Consider the following 21,697-nt stretch of genomic DNA (forward strand, 5'->3'; position numbering starts at 1 on the left):
AAGTGGAGGATGTGTGTGAGTGGTGTTGCCTATTTTTCCAAGAGTCATCTAGACTAGCAGTCCCCAATCTTTTTGGCACTAGGGATTGGCTTCATGGAAGACATTTTTTCCATGGATGGGTGGAGGTAGGAAGGGGGGGGAGGATGGTTTTGCGATGAAATTGTTCCACCTCAGATCATCAGGCATTAGATTCTCATAACGAGTGCAACCTAGATCCGTGGCATGCACAGTTCACAATAGGGTTTGTGTGCCTATGAGAATCTAATGTTCCACTGATCTGACAGGAGGTGGAGCTCCACCTCGGCTCCACCCGGCAGCAATGCCGGCTCATGGAAGTTCACCTCCTGCCATGCAGCCAGGTTCCTAACAGGCCTCAGGCCAGACCAGCACCAGTACGTGGCTTGGGGGTTGGGGACCTCTGATATAGACTATGTATCATCATACAGACTGATGTTCAATGAACTTGCCCATGGAAGTGAATGCCTTACCTCTATAAAAGCTAGAACTGGGCTGGGCGCAGTGGCTCACACCTGTAATTCCAGCACTTTGGGAGGCCAGGGTGGGCAGATTGCTTGAGCCCTGGCTTTTGCGACCAGCCTGAGCAAAATGACGAAACCCTTGCCTCTATAAAAAATACAAAAATCAGCCAGATGCAGTGGCAGGTGCCTGTGGTCCCAGCTACTTGCTAGGCTGAGGTTGGAGGATCACTGGAGTCCAGGAGGCAAAGTTTACAGTGAGCTGAGATTGTGCCACTGCACTCCAGCCAGGGCAACAGAGCGAGACCCTGTGTCAAAAAAAAAAAAAGAAAAGAAAAGAAAAGAAAACAACCCAAAAAACTAGAAGTGGATACTAATGAGTAGGTAGCCTCAGATGGAAAGTGAAAGGACTCATAGTGCTGAACACTTAGAATTAGTAAAATAGAGTACTTGAGGCAAATTGGCCTTAACGAATGGACAATCAGAAAAGTACAATTTTTCTGAAAAAGATTCTACACTCACTGAGTTGAATGTGAAGGCTCAGTACCTGAGAGAAGAAATCGAGCCCCAATAGGCAACCAGTGACCAGTAACAGATTTTGCACAATTCCAAATATGGTGGATGAACTCAGATGGTTAGACCTGCCTCTTGTTTAGGGCAACCTAGGCAGCTCCTGTGGGTCCTGTGTGTGGTACCTGTTGATGGGGAGAGAGGTAGGGATTGTGCCTTGTTCCTCTTTTCTGAACACCATCAAAATTCTGTTTCAAAAGTTTCTGTCAGGAAGCCTGTGAGAATTGTCACGGTATGGCTTTTTTGCACATTGTGGGTGATTTTGTAGTTCCCTCACTGGTTGAGATGCTGCAGCTCCAAACACTAGTAGGGATGGCTCTGCAGGTGATGGTGGTGCCAGTGAATGAGGCTGACTCCGTTTCAGGCCTTGACGTTGGGTGGGGGTGGGGAAGGGTGAGGCTTGAGTGCGCAGTGGCATAAAGCATGGATATGGTGAAATGATTGATACCTGCAGTCTGAAGCTGCCTGCTTCAAAACTCCCAATTTAATCAGGTGAAAGTGTGTCTATAATAGAATCACCCTCTGAGATGCCATTTTGGATATGTGGAAAATATTAAAGTATAAAAAACTGTAAGCACTGGATCGCTTCTCCCTAACCATTCATCCCAACTAGATTTTAGCTTCCTGAAGATAGAGACCAACTATTCTTCATTTTTCATTATTGATTTTTTGATTTTCTGTGGTCTCCAGAGCAGTGTCTATCACTTAGATGGGACCTCAAATAATGCTCCTTGAAGGGATGAATGGAAAAGCAAAATCTAGAAACCAAGATAGTGTGTCCGGAATTGGTGGGTTCTTGGTCTCGCTGACTTCAAGATTGAAGCCGCAGACCCTCGCGGTGAGTGTTACAGTTCTTAAAGATGGTGTGTCCGGAGTTTGTTCCTTCTGTGGTTCAGATGTGTCTGGAGTTTCTTCCTTCTGGTGGGTTCATGGTCTCACTGACTTCAGGAGTGAAGTTGCAGACCTTCGCGGTGAGTGTTACAGCTCTTAAAGGTGGCGCATATACCCAAAGAGTGAGCAGCAGCAAGACTTATTGCGAAGAGCGAAAGAACAAAGCTTCCACAGCATGGAAGGGGACCCAAGTGGGTTGCCGCTGCTGGCTCCGGTGGCCTGCTTTGAGTCCCTGATTTGGCCCCACCCACATCCTGCTGATTGGTCTGTTTACAGAGTGCTGATTGGTCCGTTTTACAGAGTGCTGACTGGTGTGTTTACAATCCTTTAGCTAGACACAGAGTACTGATTGGTGCATTTACAATCCTTTAGCTAGACACAAAAGTTCTCCAAGTCCCCACCCGACCCAGAAGCCCAGCCGGCTTCACCTCTCAATATGAATGGTCTGCAAAATTTTGTTTATATTCACTGCTTTTTGGTTTACTGATATCTGCTTTTATTTTATTTTACTTTATTTTATTTTTGATACATGGTCTCACTCTGTCACTCAGGCTGGAGTGCAATGGTGTGATCTCTGCTCACTGCAAACTCTGCCTCCTGGGCTCAAGTAATCCTCCCGCTTCAGCCTCCTGAATAGCTGGGACTACAGGTACATGCCCCATGCCTGGCTAATTTTTTTTTTTTTTTTTAATTTGTAGAGATGGGTTTTTGCCATGTTGCCCAGGCTGGTCTTGAACTCCTGGGCTCGGGTGATCCATCTGCCTCAGCTTCCCAAAGTGCTCGGATTACAAGTGTGAGCTACTGCGCCTGGCCTGATATCTGTTTTTAGAGTTGCTCCTGCAGTGGTGACAACCTCTTCCTTTTTGTTAGACATGTCATTCCAATACGCCCATGAGCCCTGGCTCTGACTTCCTGCAGAACTGGAATCTAGGGGTAGAACTGCAGATGGAGCTGAGAGATGGAGAAGCTGGGGTGATTGGCAAGCTTGAGAAAATGTCTGTGACTTAATGCATTTCCAGATTTACATGAAAAAAAATCTTTGGACCACTGGGGAGAGACCTACTTTCTATGCAATAAAGAAGAGATTTTAATGCCATGCAGCCTGATTGCAGAAGCCTCTCTCCTCAATATACACAGTCCCCAGTTACTATACCATGGAATGGAGAGATTGATTAGGTTTATCCATTAGGACATTTGTATTGAAGAGCACAGTGAGCAAGAACAGAGAGTGAAAACCCATTGATTTACATGTGTCTCATCGAGTAACATCTTTTTTGGACTTCATATATGTACCCTCGTAGGGGATTATATGGAGAGGGTTAAGGCTCACAGGCCCAAACTAGAGGGTCCAGGTCTTGCCCAAAGAGGAAGCATTTCTTTGTCTGTTTATCTTGTTCACAGATATGAACTAGAAGTAGGAAGGAAATTTCAAGGAGTTTAGAGGTATTATGCCAATAACAATTGGCGTATTGAACTAAGTGGAAGTGTTCAGGGAGGGAAGTGCCAGAGGCAGTGATGGGTCTGGTTTTATTTAGCGCATTTAATAATGATCTGGAAGAGGGGGAAAACACATTAAAATCACAGATTATACTAAATTGACAGGTGGTGTAAACACAAATGAGGGCAAACAAAAGGATATAAAGAATTTAGAACAGAAATGAGATTCCATCAGGAAAAAAATGTGCTCTCACATCTGTGCAAAGTATCTTAAATCAGCAATGGAAATTGTTTTAAAAGTCATTTAGCTCAGAAAATGTTCACAGGCATTGCTCACATTTATATGTGCTAACCCCTCCCACTCCTAGCTATTTTTATACCATTGGATCACCCTGTTTATCCCCATCATTTAAAAACACAATCTGATCATTCTATTTCTCCGAAGTCTTTTAAAGATCTCTGGCTTCCTATAGGATCTGACCCAAGCTTCTTAGTCCCGCAGTAGGAGACCTTTTCTTCACTATTCTTGTCCATCTTCCCAGTTTTTCAGAAGTCTGTCTGCCCTGCACTCTTCATTGCTTGCAGGCTGAATTATTTGCAGCTCCCTGATTGCATCCCACCTTATTACTAACAGCACCATATGCTCAGAGCACCATTTCTTTCTCTTTTCTGGGTTATCTCTATATGACCTTCAAGATTCAGTTATGGCCTCACCTCCTTCCCAGGCTTTCATGCACAGAAACATCCCACTCCTGAGTTTGTTTTGGTGCCTTGCTTGGCATTGCCATCGCCATCATACCCACTGGCCACTTCTAACACAACAAGTTGACAATGATAATGGCTGTATTTATTGAGCACTTAATTATGTTCCAGACTCTGTGCTACCTGTTTTACGTGCATTATCTTTGTAATCATCACAACAACCATAGGAGACAAGTAAAATGATCTCAGTTCTATAGGTAACGTAATTTCATGTTAGGTTAAGTAACTAGCCCAGGATTGAACAGCTGCTAAGTGGCAGAACTGGGATTCAAACTGCTTCCAGAATCCATACTTTTAAAATTATACTATTATACTAATTTGCTTCTTTGTCTCTTCCCTATTTATGCAGTCTTCTTGAGGACAGGGACCATGTCATGATCATCTAGCATTTATAGTACCCTTCATGGTACACAAATCTTAATAATAACAACAAAGATAATTAACATTTAATGAGTGCTAATTATGTGTTTTTGTTAATAGTCATCCTGACAGATGTGAAGTGATAGCTCATTGTGATTTTGATGTGCATTTGTCTGATGAGTAGTATCGTTCAGCATTTTTTCATATACCTGTTGACCATTTGTATGTCTTCTTTGGAGGAATGTCTTTAGCTCATTTCTTATTTGAGCTATTAGGGGTTTGTTTGTTTGTCGTCATTGTTGTTTTGTCCTTCTCTTTTTGATATATCATTTTGCATTCTCATCTGACAGAAAATAGGCATACTATATCTATAGGGTTCCACAGCAAACAATTGCCAACAAATTCCACCTCAAACACGTGGGAGAGACCAAGTACTATGTGCATAATGTATGCTCTGCCAAATTTGCATAATCCTGTTGACCCACTTTGACTGAGCCATTCTCTTTAAAGTTTAGTCTCACAGAATATTGTTTATTTTTGTAGTAGATGTTATTTTTGGTACTTCATACTTTTGTCGGCACCTCTTATCTTGGCTTTTGCTATTGTTACCTATCAAGGTTTTCTTTTTTAGGAGGATTAGCAAGATCCAGGCCCTGATGGTGCCCAGGAGATTCAATGGAAGGCATGTTGATCCAGATTGGAAGGAAAGCTTTCAATCTAGTTGTGCTACTGGGTCAGTCACTTCTTTGCATTTCCATTTTCTCACCTACAAACTAGCTACTCAGGTGTTAGAGTGTGGGCCAGCTGCATCACAATCACCAGGGGAGTATTTGATAAATATTGATTCCTGGGTCCTATTCACAAGGACTCTGGTTCTGCAGGTGTATTCCTCCATTTTCACACTGCTATAAAGATACTACCTGAGACTGGGTAATTTATAAAGAAAAGAGGTTTAATTGACTCATAGTTCGGTATGGCTGGGGAGGTCTCAGGAAACTTACAATCATGGCAGGAGGCGAAGGGGAAGAAAGGCACATCTTATATGGCAGCAGACAAGAGAGAGAGAGCATGGGGGAAACTGCAGACACTTATCAAACCACCAGATCTCGTGAGAACTCCCTCACCAGCACGAGAAGAGCATAGGGGAAACTCTCCCAGGACCCACACACCTCCCATCAGGTCCCTTCCTCAACACGTGGGGATTACAATTTGAGATGAGATTTGGGTGGGGGCATAGAGCCAAACCATATCAGCAGGTCTAGGGTAAGGCCTGGGAAACAGTGTTTTATTAAAGCTCCCCAGGTGGTTTTGGTGCAGCGAATTTTTTGTAAAGATCGAGTGATTTCAGATTGAATCATTGTTAGCTAAGAGATAATGTGATTTATTATCCAGGCTCACTTCTTCAAGACTCGGGAGAATATATTTTTGTTAAAATTGGTAATTATACATAGAAAAGTCTGTAAAATAAGGGCCTTACACATAGTAGTCTCAGTGAGTGGGTTTCATATTTACTACATTCAGAAATAAGGCTTGTGTTGATGGGAGTTTTTTAATAGTAATAAAAGTAGTAACAAAGATTATAGCAGTTTTACCCAGTTTAAAAAGTTTCACACACATTATTCAATGTTCACTTTGTAGATTATTTCCCTTTTACAAATGAGAGAACTGAGACTTCCAGACTTGTCCAAAGTCATAGTGTGAATCAGGAGCAGAGACAGAATTTGATCCCATATCTTCCGTGTCTGAAGGCTGTGATATATCCCTTCTCTCAATAATTGCCATGTGGCCTGTGACTGTTCTAGTAGGGCTTCCGGTCTTTATATGAAGAACCACATTTCATTTTCACAAAGCTTTTAGAGTCTTAAGAAGGATAGGATTATCAATTGCAGAACTGCTGAAAGGCATGGATAGCATGATGCTACTGAAGGCTTTACTGTACTTGTAGAAATTTCTACAAACTCTGAAAAAATTTATTAGCCTTAGTGGAAGAAACTGGCTTAGAATTTGTGACCTTACAAGTAGTTCCTAATATACATGTTGATGATCTCTTTCTATGATATTAATACCCTATTCACACCCTATCACCAAAAGCATGTATTTCCCTCAATCCTCTGCATCTTAGTAGATGGTACCACAAGCAATCTAGCTGCAGAAACTCAAAACTAAGCTTTTGTTTTCTTTACCTTCATTCTGCCTCCTAATTTCTTTTCATCTCTAAGTTCTATTGGCTCTATGTCCAAAGATATCCTCAGTTTTGTTCATTTATTTCCACCTTCACTAATACCACTTTAAATTAGACCACCATAATCTCTTTTATGGATCACAAAAGCTTCCTAAGTGGTCTCACAGATTCCTCTCTTACCCACCTGCAATCTGTTCTCCTCACTCAGCAGAGACCTCTTTTAAAATATAAATTTGATGTTGCTCCCTTACTAAAAACTCTGCAATAAATTCCCATTACATTTGGAATAAAATCCAAGTTTCTTAACATGGCCTTCAGGGACCAAGTTTCTCCTCATATTCCTGATCCCATCTGCCCTCCTTCTGATGGTGTCTCACTGCACTAGTCACACTGGACTTGTGCCGATTCCTTGAACACATCAAGCTCACTTTTGCGTTTGAACCTCTGCACTTCGTTTTACCTCTGTCTGGAATGCAATTCACCAAAATATTCTTAAGTCTAGCTGCTCTCTAAACTCAGATATTAGCTTGAATATCTTTAGGTATCGCTGTCCCACTGTCCTTCTCCTAGAGACCTTCAAAAAAATAAAAAAAAAAACCTCCAAGCCACTAACCTGTTTTGTTTCCATTATAGGACTTAGAGAGGCCACACTGTAATTTACATAAAATGTATCAGAATAGATCTTATGATCTAAGGATGGTTAGTTGACATTGCACCCCTGGTGCAACTAGCATTCTAATCAGGAATTCACTCCCCAAGAGGCAGGTGGGAGGCTGTTAGCTGACAGTGAAAGGCCACACTCCAGAGGAGGCTACTACAAGCAAGCACTTCAGCTATCTTTATCTCTGATAAAGATATTGCACTAATTAGCATAGCGAATGTCAGAAGTGGATTTTTATTGGTGAAATTAGCACTTTGTTAATTAGCATATGACTGCTAGAAAAATTCAAGGTGGAAGTGTCAAAAATATTTTGGTTATATCTCCCAACCAGACATGAACAAGATATTAAGAGAAAACTCTTTATTCTTAGGACTGGAACACAAAGCTTGATCTACAAATCTTCCATGCGCAGACATTGGTTTAAAAGACTCTGGATTGCTTGATGTTGACAGTGAGGGTGGCAGAATACTGCTTCTGGAATATTGTCACATCAGTCTTGAGTGAACCATTCATGCAAGATTGTGGAGGGAACACCTAAAAGGACAGAGAGGTGGCGCTCCATCAAGACACAGAACGGGTTTTATCAACTCTCTCATGCCTGTGAGCTAGTACGTTTTATTTAATAAAGTTCTTATGTGTGGCAGAATTTGCTGTGAGTCTTGCTTTTATCAAAAACAAGGTTATGGGAGAGGAGCTCACTTTCTTCCATCTCAAAGCATGGGATGATTATAACTATTATCTACCAAAAAGAACCCAAGAGTTACTTGTATCAAGTGGGCTTAGGTTTAATTTACAAGAATTAGTAGATAAAATACACTTGTATATGAGCCAGGTGTGGTGGATCACATCTGTAATCCTGACACTTTGAGAGGCCAAGATGGGTGGATCACTTGAAGCCAGGAGTTTGAGACCAACCTGGGCAAGATGGTGAAACCCAGCCTCTACTTAAAATACAAAAATTAGCCAGGTGTGATGGCACGCAGCTGTAACTCTAGCTACTTGGGTGGCTAAGGCACGAGAATCACTTGAACCCAGAAGGCAGAGGTTGTAGCGAGCCATGATTGCACCACTGCACTCTAACCTGGGTGACAGAGCGAGAACTCTGCCTCAAAAAAAAAAAAAAAAAAATCACTTGTACATGTATTTGCTTACTTATTTAGTTCTCCTCTCCATCCCGCCTCCTCTTTCTCAATGTAAACCTCTCAAGAGAGCAGAGGGCTTTGGTGATCTCTTCTCAGAGTCTTGACCAGAGCCTGAGATCTCGAAGGCACCTTTCCAGGTGCTCAATAGTAATTTTAAATTTCCAAAAAGAGAATAAAAGGAGGAAGAGAAGGAAGGGTGAAGGAATAGAACAGAGAAATGGGCAAGTAATATTGGGGAGAAGAATGAGGAATGGGTGCATAGAAGGAAAGTCAGCTAATGAAAGAATTCTTAGTCTCAAACAGGCAATGGAGAAGAGTAGCAGAGTTGGGCTTTTCCAAGTATGTTTTTTGGAACACTGGCCCTGAGAGATGCTATGAAGAAAAACACAGGGGCTAAATGAGATGAGTAAGGGATACTTAAACCTCTTTCTCTTAAATATCCACAATGCGCATGAGCATGTTAAAGACTCTGAGAGGCATTTCTAAAGAACACACACACAAGCCTAGTTAATTTTGTTTCATCCAATATTTCCCAAACTTATTTGAGTATAGGGCTCTTTTTCCCTGTGATGTTTATTAATGAGATCTAAAGACTTTAGCAAAGTATAGGCAGATATGGACATGAAACTAGCAAAGAAAATACCTGTGCTTTCATTATGCTGTGAAGCTGGTTCTGGAGCGAGAGTCTCACCTTCCCTTCCCAGGCGCCTCATGCATGGAGAGCGTCTGCAGCTGGGTTCTGAGGCAGTCAGGGCAACAGCTCTCAGGCTGATTCTACCCTCTGACCCACCCTTCACCCAGAGAAAGGAAGATGGACTGAACAGTGAACCTTCCTGAAGCAGAAACACTGAGAGATAACTAGGAGCAAATGCACTGAAAATCAGATATGAACGTGCCACTCAGTGTAGCAGAAAAAAGGAACCCACGAGAGTTGCCAGTACAGTGAAACCCACTTACTACATCCTTTTAAAGATCAGCCTAATGCTCACACATGCACAATGCTTCCTTTCCTTGGCCCTCAGAGAAATATTATGAAGGTGTTTCGCTTTAGTAAGGTTCATGAGTTTATGGCCTTGAGAATGCCCTTGAGAATAAACTCTAGGGACTCAGAGAGAGGAAAGAAAGCTACATTTAATGGATTTTGTCTCCATCACCTTTCCAGAATACTGCAAATAAAACATTAGAATTAGTTAAATTTTCTAAACTCAGTAAGTACCAAAGGGAGGTCCTGTTTTCTTTCTGTTATTATCTTTAATTAACTAAATGTCAAGTCATGTCAGGAAGTTAGGCAATTATATTTTGGGAGAGATTTCTAAAATATAAATATTCCAAAATGCATATAGTTACATAGCTAAATGTTTCAACAGTACGAGGGATATATGAATACATAAGGCAAAAGTTAAAAATAAACAAAGGAAAGGTGTTCTTTCTTACCTCCTGAATTTCATGTTTTGTCCTTTCAACTTGGAACTTTTTGGTGTCATCTTGGCCTCACTAATTGCCATTCATCCTTCCACGTGCAGTTTAGATAACACTTAATTTGACAAGCCTTTCCTGAATCACTGGCCTTGTCTAGGTTAGAAAAGCCTGGTTGGATATTTCTATTGTAACTTTCTTTATCACATTTGGCTGTGTATTTAATTGCTCTTTTACCACTAGATTAAAAATTCCATGATGGCAGAGACTACATGTATTTCATTCACCGGTAAGTCCCCAGAGCCTAATGCATTTGCTGGCAGGAAATAGGTGCTTAATAAGTTAGTTGGTTAATATAGTTTTGGTTTAACTTCGAGTGTGTTTGATACCCAATGTTGCGTTTAGGGAAACTTACATCAGCATAATCATTAATTCTATGCCATACATATACTAACAGTCATAGTAACTCATAGAAAGATATACTCTTGGGATTGAGTCCAGGGTACTATAACCAGGATTCAAAGAAAAGCTTAGCTTAAGAATTACAAAAATTATAAAATAAAGAGTTAAGAAATAAAGTTGATGAAGAGATCTTGAGTTCTGAAAGTTCATAGAAATGATTCACTTCATGAAAGTGTTGCTTTTGGTTTTAGAGTCAACATTAAATAACGGAGAGGCATTTCATTGTCTAAAATGCTTGATTCATCAAAATGTACAACAGTTGACTTTGTGCTTTTATGGTCACGTGATTGCAGAGGTCAAGTACTTACATGAAAGCCACAAATCAATAAACAAATAAATGAAAGGCCTAGGCCATAAACACACACACGCGCGCACACACACACACACACACGTTGATCCTCTTGAGAAATTTATCTGCGTGTGCTTTTGCTATATTTGGGTGTATGTGTGTGAGAGACAGGGATGAAAAAGAGAAAAAAAGGAAAGAAAAATAAAGACACAGGCAGAAAGGGAAGAAATGGAGTTCACAGCCAAATTCTTGGGTATCTGGTATAAATAGTTTAACCAAGCAAAAACAAGCAAATACTTGGTTGATATAAACTAAAGTGTAGTGTGAGTGTGTGTGTGTGTGCGTGTGCATGCACCTGTGTATCTGTGTAGGGTCATTTGTTGGTAGTCTACTATGTTCATTGGCCTATTTAAAAGTTGTTTCAGGTGTCTGTAATCTTTGATAAAATTCACCACTATACAAAGAAATAGTGAAGCAATTTGCTAATGACCAAAATTTGGCTATGCATGACAGAAAGATCAAATGAAATGAAAGAGTTTAGAATTTTGGGTGTAGTTTGTTGCTGTGTAGCAAGTAAGTCTTTCAAGTAGAATCAAGGGAATAGGGAAGAATACAAATTTTTGAAAGTCAAGTCTCAGAATGCTAGTATGAGTTCACTAAAAATTATCATCACTTCATTCTAAAAAAAGCTGCTTGAGCATTTGGAGAGGTACAAAGAAGGAACAGAAAGATAGAGGAGCTCACGACAAGCTATAAATCTTGATGCTTAAATTGAATGGGGGGAGTTAAGACAGTACAGTGTAGTACTTGTTAAAAAAAGTGACAAATGGTGTTTCCATTTGCAAAAGTCATTTACAATTGGCCATTAATAAAGAGGTTGGGGTAAGGAAAGCTTCTTGCAGAAGTTTTAAAATTTTAGTCATCAAATTCAGCCTGTTTCATTTAATTCCATTTAACAGCTTAGAGTTGATTTAATTCAAATATGTATAAGGTCTCAAATGGAAAACATTTTGGTAATTTGCATGGCTATTTTCAAGACTGCAAAATCTAATCGTCACAGACAATAGAACCAGACTGTTGGCAATGGAAATAAGGGACAAAAATGACTGGTGTAAATCAGCCTTTGATGTGTTAAGTTTCTCCCAAGATAAACTAAATCACTGCAAGGTCCTAGCTCACAAAGTGGATGCTCATGGAAGTAGCTGATGGCATCATCAGAGAAATTCCAAGTCCTGCCTGGGGCAGTGGTCTACTTGAGGTACACACTCATGCTATCTTCTACCATGAGGAAATAAACCTTTTCATTGTGATGAAGAAGGGTCTCAACTTATATTATTATGTGGGGGCTTAGTTTAAACTCCTTTTCCTTTAAGTGTCTTTGGTATGACTGTTAGATTTCTTGCTCTCTTGGTATCCTGGAGATCCACTGGGTACTATAACTATTATAATTGTGGGCCATAACTGTCTTGTTTGGGGGCCATCTGCTCTTCTCTCTTGAATAATACAGTTTGTCATTGGCCACACATAAATCACAAACAGAGTAGTTTTCTCTCTCTCGACTTGACAAACACCAAGCACATTTAGAATTCAGCCTTGTAATTAAGCAGGGCTGAATCTCCAGGGGCAGGGCTGATTCAAAGGAATTTGCAGACTGGGGGAAGGGCTCTTTATGTTGACCTTGGATGGCAGGTGTTATAGCATCTGAGGGAATTGCTGCTTCTATGCTGCCCTCATCTGTGACCCTAAATCATATCCTCAGGTTATGTGGTTGGTAGTACTCTGGACAGTGAATTTGAGAGAAAAGACCTGAGCCATTATTTCATCTGTAAAGTTTGCAGTCTCAGAAGCTGAAAAGAGATTATGTGTAAGTGCTTTGACATCTAAAGAAGAACCAATGGTGGTAAAAATGAATAAACATAATATCTTTCTCAAAGTGTGTGGGTGTGCATTTGTATACCTGCTCTCTGTGTTGTGGTTTAGAACAGGGGTACTTTTTCATTATCTCTCCTCTCTTTCCCCTCTCTGAGAACCTAGAGCTCTCCAGTGCCAAACACACATGGCTCAGCTGAATCCTAATGTGCTGTGTTCTTGATGAGAAGATGCTGCTGCTACTCTCTGAGCACTGCAAGACAAGATTTGACATGGTACCTGGACTCTCAAAAAGGATACCCTTGGTAGGGTGGCCAGCTCTCTTGATTTGCCCATGACTGTCTTGATTTTAGCACTGAAAGTCTTGTATCCCAGGAAATCTTTCACTTGTAAGGTTTGAAAGCATCTCAGTCCTTAGCACTTATAAAATCTCAACAATGTAAGACAGTAGCTTGCAGTTGGCACTTGTGTCTGTTTCTCTGATAATTTGATTTGGTCTTATATTTACTTGAATCTTGTGAAGGCAACTTGCACTTCCCTTTGTGCTATGCTCTAACCTGGGAGGTTTTCAAGCTGTAGCTCACTGGACTGCAGGAGTCCACACAATGCCCCGCATGGGGAAACGAGGATGAGGAGCTCCAGGCCTCCTCTCACTACTTCAACCAAAGTAGCTCATCTATATTCTGTTTAAGATGTTGGGTTCTTATAGGCCAGGCACAGCAGCTCACGCCTGTAATCCCGGCACTTTGGGAGGCCAAAGTGGGCAGATCACTTGAGGTCAGGCGTTCGAAACCAGCCTGGCCAACATGGTGAAACCTCGTCTCTACCAAAATTAAAAAAAATTAACCGGGTGTGGTGGCATGCGCCTGTAATCCCAGCTATTCAGGAGTCTGAGGCAGGATAATTGCTTGAACCTGGGAGGCAGAGGTTGCAGTGAGGTGAGATCATGCCACTGCATTCCAGCCTAAAGGACAGAGCAAGACTCTGGCTCAAAAAAAAAAAAAAAAAAAAAGAAAAAGATATTGGGCTCTTATGATCTAGTGAAAAGATTGACTAGTGAAAACACATTCATTTGATTCATTCATTAAACAAAGTTCAAGAACCATACCCCTAGGCAAGTTACTAACTTTATTTAGACCCTAATAAATAAGCCATACAATTTAAGAAAAGACAACGAACAGGACTCGCCTTTAATGGCAGAGACTTTGCTTCTTTTCCTTCCTTTTTTTTGGGCATAAAAGATGATGTGCAAATAGTCACATGTTGGTAATTAGAAAATAGTTTCCACAATTGTCCTTTCTTCCTGAGCTGTATTCCTAGTCTTGCTGATAGCACAAGTTACCATGTGAGCATTATGCAGAATGTTGGGAGTTGAATGGATGGCACTGTGAAATATAAGAAAAAATGTAAAAGTTTGCAGTTTTAAAATTTGTCTTAGTATGTCAGAACCTTCTGGCATCCTGTAGGTCAGCCTGGGCATTGATGTACATACCTGATTTATACAGATTGATTTAGTCATGAAAGAGATTCACTACACAGCTATGCATCTATATTTTCTGGAAGATAAGTAATTACGTGTTGTAGTGCACGTATCATCACACACACATGCATTCAAACACACACACACATGCATACACATATACACTTCTTTAGAAAGACCCAAATCTTGAACTAGAACCTATAACGAAAGTACAGTAAAGTGCTGAGGTTAAAGAACAAATGGCCCGCTGAGATTTCTCGGGTTTGGGTTATGAGAGAAAAGCTGAATTTCAGGTTAGATTTGGAGAGAGGAACTACATATTTTAGGCCAAAGAAAAAATGTTTTAATGAAAATTCAAAGAATTAGGACTAGCCATTGAACACATGAGATGTGTGAGGGAGAGAGAGAGAAAAAAAGAGAGAGAAAAGAGAGAGTGATCTAGTCTTTGACTCTGTTGCTTTTTCCACTCAGTCATTGACCTTCTACCATCACGTGCTAAGGTATTAACACCAGCCTTCCTCACCTTACCACCAGTGGTTACTGCAGTCTCTCGTGCTGCTAGTTTCTGCATGTATTGGACACTTTTTTTTTTTTTTTTTTTTGAGACAGAGTCTCGCTCTGTTGCCCAGGCTGGAGTGCAGTGGTGTGATCTCGGCTCACTGCAACCTCTGTCTCCTGGGTTCAAGCAATTCTCAAGCCTCAGACCCTGAGTAGCTGGGATTACAGGTGCATGCCATCTTGTCTGGCTAGTTTTGTATTCTTAGTAGGGATAGGGTTTTGCCATGTTGGCCAGGCTGGTCTTGAACTCCTGACCTCATGTGATCCGCCCACCTTGGCCTACCGAAGTGCTGGGATTACAGGCATGAGCCACCATGTCCAGCCTAATTTTTGTATTTTTTGTTTTTTTGAGACTGAGTCTTGCTCTGTTGCCCAGGATGGAGTGCAGTGGCTCTATCTCGGCTCACTGCAACCTCTGCTTCCCAGGTTCAAGCAATTCTCTGCCTCAGCCTCCCAAGTAGCTGGAATTCCAGGCACCCACCACCACGCCGGGCTATTTTTTGTATTTTTAGTGGAGACGGGGTTTCACCATCTTGGTCAGGTTGGTCTTGAACTCCTGACCTCGTGATCTACCTGCCTCAGCCTCCCAAAGGGCTGGGATTACAGGTGTGAGCCACTGCACCCCGCCAATAGTTGTATTTTTAATAGAGACAGGGTTTCATCATGTGGGCCAGGCTGGTCTCAAACTCCTGACCTCAAGTGATCCACCCACCTCAGCCTCCCAAAGTGCTGGGATTATAGGTGTGAGCCACTGTGCCTGGCCACTGGTCACTTCATTTTAATATCTCCAATTAACTGCTTCATGTGTTTTAATTTTTTTTTTCTTTTGTTTAAGTAGCAGAATCTATATATGGAGAGAGGTTTGCTTGAAACTCAGGAAGGGGTAGGTCTTCATTTGTGTTTGCAGCTTGTAGATTGGAATTAAAATTCGGAATGGTGCCTGGCTGATGCTCTCAGGCTCTTCCGCACTCAGCCCTATTGCAGAAGCTTTCTTTTCCCATAACATCATCTCTTGAACTGTTCTGCCTTCCTTTTTCTTTCATTCTGCCTCTTTCTTCTCCCTATATATACTTTTCTGGCTCTGATGTTCACTAAACTGTTACAAAACCCTTTCCTTCCTGATTGAAAACATAGGTGAGGCAGAGAGGAATTATGTCTGAAATGTGAGAGGGTCACTACTGTCACATTTGTGAAATGACGAGAAAACATCTGAGGGAAAATCTGTGGAGGACGTTATTAACTGGGAAGAAATTGGCCACATTCTCAGATGAATCTGGAATATTTTGGGGGCTTTCCTTGTGCTGTTTTTTGTTAGTTAAGATTTCTTCTTCTTCTCTCTCTCTCTCTCTCTCTCTTTTTCTGAGGCGTAATCCTGGGCAGAAATAAAATTGCTTGAGTCAGGCTATCTTTCCACAAGGACATGGGGAAGAGGGGTTGTATGTGAATGTGCTAATATGATTCTAAGTGCTTTCAAACTGTTCCTTTTAATTCTCTCTGTGGCATGTAATTCCTGAGGGACATACACCAAATTGATAAGATCAGCGCTAAAGTAAACTGTCTCTTCTGGTCCCCAGGAGCCTCTGACTGAAGAGTCAGAATACAATTGTGCATTAGTGGTGTTGCTGTCCTGTAGAAGAAACACTTCAGCACACTATTGACATCACAAGCAAATTAAAAGACTCACCAAAGTTAATATTCTCACATTATTACAACATCTCCTATAAATTATTAAAGCCCACACAATTTATTACCCATGTTAGGGGGAAAAACAAGCAAGTTGAATCATGAGGCGTGCTACTTAATGATTTATTTTTTTTGGTCTTCAATGTGTTGAGGTTTATAAATCATCCTGCTCAGCTCTGCACTGCGCCAAGGAAAACGCAGTTGCTAGTCATGCCCTCCTCTCACCAATGATCACCTATGCACTGGATGGAAGCACACTCATTACTTGAGTGTCGATCAGCAGCTCTCTCTTTCAGACTGACTGTTCCTTTTCATTACTGTACTGCTTAAACATGGCATTGAATGAATAGGATTTAAGACTTTAGATGATAGATCCAAGCCCTTCCAGAAATAAATATTAACTTCATTATTTAGGCAAGGTAGCCAAACTGATATTCTATCTCAAGGTTTTTAAGTAAATCAAAGTTTACTTAGAAATCTTGTGATCTAAAGTGTGGTCCTCCAGCTACACCACTAGTCTGTCTTGATTAATGTCAGGTTTTTACACAAACAAATATATTTTATTCCACTCTGAGTGGCATGTTTTATCTCTCATTCTACCACTGAACTAGGGCAAGTCATTCAAATTCTGAGAAACACATTTCCTAATCTATTCAATGAGCATGTTGTATTAGTCTCTAAATTATTATCTTCCAGATATAAAATTCTGATAGAGTGCAGAACTGCAAATCAGGCAGCAGTTTGCCCTGCTGCTGGTGTTCTTGAGAGCCCTGTGCATATTTGCCTGGGGCATCTCTCTGCGTTTGCCCTAAGTTAGGTCTAAGAGGCCTGGGGTCTACTCTAGGCCTGTCTGCCCCTTCTTGTCTATGCTGGCCATAGAACAGAAGACAAATTTCAAGAGGAAATGAGCTATACTGAGAAGAAGTTTGAGATGGATTAGAGCCACTGAGATTCTTCTAGAAATAATGGGCAAATGTTCTAACAATTCTAAAAGTTCCTCCGGGGTTAGTTTACAATTCAAGGCTTTGGCATCCATTTGGTCTGGCAGTCTTTACTTATTTGCACATGTGCCTTTAATGGTACAGTCCTATTCCAGGCTGGACATCTTAAGTACAAACACTGATCTATGCTCTGGAAGAGTCACCAGCATGTCTGATTTTGAAAATAGCATCACATATTACTGTCTTAAAGTTAGCAGAAAAATAAACGCTCAAGTGTAAACTAAAAAGACATGTAAATACAAGTTGTTTTAATACAGTTTCTCTTGTAAAGCCAATTTGATACACATACTTCTTAGGAACGAAAATAATAGACATCAGTAATGCATGGGCTACACATTTAATTTGCTTTGCAGAAGTAAAGAAACATGCCTGTATTTTTCATATGGAGTCTCAAAACTTGGGAAACATAGTTGGAACTTTTAAAATGTGTTATTTTAGATTACATCTGATAAGCCTGCATTTGTATCCCTGTCTCTGATGTCACCTAAATGGACATCACTTAAGCTTAATGAGCCTCGGTTTTCTCATCTGAAAAATGGAGACAGCAATCCTCAGCTGCTTCATAGGACCAATGTGCGGTTAACAATAGATGATGATGAATTTTTTTAAAAAAATTAAACTGTATGGAAAGATGAATTATTATGTTGATTTTAACTAATAATGATTAAACCCAATGAAATTCTAATTCCATTATCACTGGAATTATTTTTCACCCAAGAAGAAAGTTGGAATTTCATTCATCTACCATGAAAATCTTTCTCAGACAACATTTACACACTCCTTTTGCTTGAGGAGACTGTTGAATAGGTGGGGTAAAGGAGGCACTCACTTTTACCTTCTGCCTCCAGGAACTGTTATTGATATCTTAGAGTACACAGGGGCCAGGGCTGGTAGTGCTGTTTCTTTCTTGTTGGATTAAATTCAGCAAACATTTATTGGGCTCCAACCATGTTCCAGGCCCTTATTCACCACAGTCAAATGGATGAGTGTACTAAGGGCTCACTACACATAGAAAAATGATTTTCCTGTGTAGGTATCCTTTTCCCAAAAATATGAGTGTTGGGGTGTGGTGAGGACAGAAATGCATACTTGGGAAAGTGAAGTTCAGGCATTGGTTGCCTAAGACCTTTGGACAAACAGACATTCAACTTATTGTAAGAAGTTGTAGGATAATGCCCTGTTGCAGAACAAAGGCTTCAGTGGCCTTTGCTAAAATGTAAGGTCCACTCTGCTGATTAGATAGAATCATTGAACCTTATGCTACCCTATATATACAATGGAATCCATAAGCACCCTCCCAAGAGGGGAGGCATTTAGATGAGATCTTTAAGACTTAGGTATTGTGTACCGTGAATGAACATGAAAGGCTCATGGCATAAATAGCCATTCATTCTGTCAACAACATTAATTGAAAACTCAGGGGTGCATAAAGCCCCATTCTGGTTTATTGAGGAAGCCACAAGAATACCTTCACATCTGTATGCAAATATTTCACAACTGTGAAACTGAGGCGTGAGTGCCAATGTGAAGAGGCTGTTTAGCGATAACATACACATCAGCTGGGACTTTTCCACATAATGTTTCCCTGACCACTTGTGTGTCATAATTTTCTGCAATATACATGTCCTTTAAACATGTTATGGCACTTGTAAATACAAAAATTTGTTTCAGTGTCCTTAGCAAAATACCACCAATTGGACTGAAAACCTTGGCAATGTGTATTGGCAGAGTATTAGCATGTTTGCTATGTAAAGGTCCATATATTGATATTTCTTTGCATTCTATAAAATCTTCAGGTTTTGAATAATTTTATTATATGTACAGGGTGAACAAATTTCAATTATTGTAAGAACTTTAGAAACAATATTTTTTCACGCTTAATATATTCTCTCTTATCTACTCTCTTTCCTAACCTACAGTTTGAGAACAAGAAATGACATCTATTTTACTCTATCCAGGAATCTACCCAAACAGCCAAAGGCCTAAGTCCCTTCATGGTCTTGCCAATATTAGCTGTGTAACTCTGGTTGGATAAATTGCTTAACCTTGTTGCGTTTGGCTAACCGAGACCATTCTACCCCACCCATCATTCACCTCTGCACATTGAAAGCTGCTTACTCTGAACATCTGTGATTCTGGGAGTGAGGACTTTTTTCTGGCTCTGAGAATATGCTCAGTTTACCAAAAAATGCAAACCAGAAGTACACTACAGTTGTTACCTCTGGAGGCAGACTTCAACCAAAGATAGGTGGAGAGTTGGTAGATAAATATTCCAGCTTCTTTACCCCTTAATTGAGCTAACACTGGGCAGCATTGTGTACCAGCTTTCATAGCTCCCCAGCACGACTGAACTGCCAAATTGGAAACCACCTTGAAAACACATCTTCTATTGGTTTTCTTCCCTTCTGACTCATTCCACACTCCCTATCAATGTTTCTGGGGATCAGCTCAAGTAAAATACAAACAATCACTGACCTACAGTGGTTTGACCTAAGATTTTACAACCTTTTGATGGGTTTATTGGGGGTATGAAATGCATTTCTGACTTATAATATTTTCAGCTTAAGATGGGTTTATCCGGATGTAACCCCATTGTAAGTTGAGGAACAATGGGATTTGCATTTGAATCTTTGTCTTACATTTCTGGGGTAACCCAGTTAAGGTATTTAATTTTCTCATGTGTAAAATGAAAACAATAATGCCTGTTCTACCTATCCATATGGTTATTATGAGGATCAAATGAGATAATATACGTACACATGCTTTGAAAATTGTGAAACACTAAATAAATTCACGTTTTTATCATTACTGCTGTTGCTATTGTTTTTTAAACTTTAATTCAAACATGTAAAATATTAGCAAATATAATTTTTTTCTTTATTTTTTCATATGCACTTTCTGCTTTTGTAGAAAGAATTATATTTGTAGCAAATATAATTCATTGGTGGTAAGCTAAAGAGAGAAAATATCTGAAAGTAATATGTAAGATAGGAAGTTACTGACAAAGGGTAGAGAATCAGTATCACAGGATGAAGAGAACTTTTTAACTGCTACTGTAACACCACCCAACACCCACATAACCCTCTCCCCCAAATGACAGATGTCAAAGGCAAAGGATTAGAGAAGAGACGACTGGCTTTTCCCTATTGTTACATACTTTTCTCAGGAAGAATATCTTTCCATCTTTTCTTTGTTTGGAAGGTGCCTTTTCATTATCTTATAAATTCACAGGGCAGGGACTGTGCTTAAATCCTTATTTTGTAGAATTCTTTAAAAATTTAATCATGTTATTCAAATATTCAAAAAGATAAGGCAAAACCATCTTACTAACCAAAGACAGACAGATGGGGGACAGGCAGACGGTAGAGTTCAAGAAGCAGCCGTTGTACATAGCCGTGTCCACTCATCACCCAAAAGCCAACACAAATATTAAGGCAGAAAGCTAGCGACTACTTAATCCTGTGTGTTACCTCTCAAAAGCAAATGTGCGGGGAATTTTTCAGGAAAAAAATTTGTTGTGCCAAAAGTTTCTGTTGCTTGATACATTTTAATCACCTCACTCAGAAACCTGTCCAAAAAAAAAAAAAAGTAAAATCTAGGGATTCTGGAAATAAAAATTCATAAATTAAGATCCTAGTTTCCCTCTTTGAGGAAGACACGGTCGTAGGTGGTGCGGAGCTCTGATCCGCCCGCTCCTTCTCCTGACTCACCGCTGTTCTCTCTTGCCAAGGAACAAGTCGGTCAGGGAGCCGCGCAGCAGCCATGGCTTTTAAGGATACAGGAAAAACACCCTTGGAGCCGGAGGTGACAATTCACTGAATTCGAATCACTCTAACGAGCTGCAATGTAAAATATCTGGAGAAGGTGTGAGCTGTCTTGATCAGAGGAGGAAAGGAAAAGAATCTCAAAGTGAAAGGACCAGTTTGAATGCCTACCAAGAGTTTGAGAATCACTACAAGAAAAAATCCTTGTGGTGAAGGTTCTAAGACATGGGATCATTTCGGGATGAGAATCCACAAGCGACTCATTGACTTGCACAGTCCTTTTGAGATTGTTAAGCAGATGACTTCAGTATTGAGCCAGGAGTATAAAGTGGAAGTCACCACTGCGGATGCTTAAGTCAACTATTTTAATAAATTGATTACCAGTTGTTAAAAAAAAAAAAAAAGATCCTAGTTCCCACTATGATGGCATTAGAAGGTGGGACTTTCAGTAGGTGACTAGGTCATGAGGGTAGAGGCCTCATGAATGGGAACAGTGCTCTTATAAAAGAGGCCGCAGAGAGCTCCCTCACCCCTTCTGCCCTGTGAGGACAAGGAGAAGACAGCTAGCTGCCTATGAACCAGGAAGCAGCCCTCACCAGATGCTGAATCTGCTGGCGCCTTGCTCTTGGATTTCTCAGCTTCCAGAACTGGTAGATATAAATTTCTGTTGCTTATAAGCCACCTAGTCGATAGC

The 21,697-nt window shown here is 40.5% G+C and overlaps 1 pseudogene; it reads left to right on the forward strand.

Moving 5' to 3' along the window:
• The first annotated feature begins 21,001 nt into the window (after window positions 1-21,001).
• Window positions 21,002-21,358, forward strand: LOC101132097 (small ribosomal subunit protein uS10-like; annotated as a pseudogene).
• Window positions 21,359-21,697: the final 339 nt, after the last annotated feature.

The sequence above is a fragment of the Gorilla gorilla genome, chromosome 1, assembly GCF_029281585.2.
Source record: "Gorilla gorilla gorilla isolate KB3781 chromosome 1, NHGRI_mGorGor1-v2.1_pri, whole genome shotgun sequence".
Classification (NCBI taxonomy): Eukaryota; Metazoa; Chordata; class Mammalia; order Primates; family Hominidae; genus Gorilla; species Gorilla gorilla.